The sequence below is a fragment of the Anolis sagrei genome, chromosome 2 (assembly GCF_037176765.1).
Source record: "Anolis sagrei isolate rAnoSag1 chromosome 2, rAnoSag1.mat, whole genome shotgun sequence".
Classification (NCBI taxonomy): Eukaryota; Metazoa; Chordata; class Lepidosauria; order Squamata; family Dactyloidae; genus Anolis; species Anolis sagrei.
In genome coordinates this window covers 39845002-39846362 of record NC_090022.1, presented here as the reverse complement: position 1 = coordinate 39846362, position 1361 = coordinate 39845002, and positions in this window count along the sequence as shown.

Here is a 1361-nt window from a genome sequence, read left to right as displayed (position 1 = left end):
GCCATTTGTCAGGGGTGATTTGAATGCAATATTCCTGCTTCTTGGCAGGGGGTTGGACTGGATGGCCCATGAGGTCTCTTCCAACTCTTTGATTCTATGATTCTATGAGATATTCATTGAAAAACTATAGCAAAATGTGCTCCTACAATTTTGCAATGTGTTGTCAAAGGCTTTCATGGCTGGAATCAGTGGTTGCTATGAGTTTTCCGGGCTGTATGGCCATGCTATACTATGGTACATGAGAAGAACAACCTTGATAGTCATTTTAATGTATTTTCATTGCTTTTTCCAGGCTTTGTTTAAATGGTTAATTTATGTTATTAATGTAATTAGGTTTATTCGATTATTTGTATTTAGTCCTCATTTTAGTGTTAATTTCTCCTTACAGTTATTATTTTTGTATTATTTTGTTTAGTTTATTTTAGAATTATTTGTATTTGAGTTTGGGCATTGAATGTCTTTTTTGTGTATAAACCCCCCTGAGTCCCCTTGGAGAGACAGGGTAGTCTATAAATAAAGTTTATATTATTATTATGTTCCAGAAGCATTCTCTCCTGACGTTTTGCCCACATCTGTGGCAGACATCCTCAGAGGTTGTGAGGTCTGTTGGAAACTAGGCAAGTGAGGTTTATATATCTGTGGAATAATGTCCAGGGTGGGAGAAAGAGTGCTTGTCTGCTTGAGGCAAGTGTTCAAGTTGCAATTGGCCACCTTGATTGGCATTTAATGACCTAGCAGTTTTCAAGGTCTGGCTTCTTACTGCCTTTGTTGGGAGGTGATTAGCTGGTTGCAAACGGTTATCCAAACAGAACTATGTTAACATAAACCATGTAAATACACTGCATATAAACCACACAAAGAAATTAGAAGTCTGAGTGCTACTTGGTTATCTCATAGTCCTTGAGAAAGTAAACTGTCTTCAAAATACAGTCCAAATAAAGTCCAAATAGTTCAAATTGCTGTCCAGTTCAAAATATTATCCATACTATAATGTGACAAGGATCCCCGGGTTGAGGTTGCCTTGTTTCAGGGGACTTCCCCTTCTTCGGGATTTTGTCTTCTTTATAAAAGTGGGTGCTTTTGGTTGGGTGCTTTTTTTTTGGCATATCTATTATGTTGTTGTTATCACCCATTTAGGGATGTATGGTGAACCACCCACTTTTATAAAGAAGACGAAATCCTGAAGAAGGGAAAGTCCCCCGAAACAAGGCAACCTCAACCCGGGGATCCTTGAGGTGATTAGCTGGCCCTGATTGTTTCTTGTCTGTTTTCTGTAATTTTCCCTGTATTTGAGTGTTGTTCTTTATTTACTCTTATGATTTTAGAGTATTTCAATACTGGTAGCCATATGTTGTTCATTT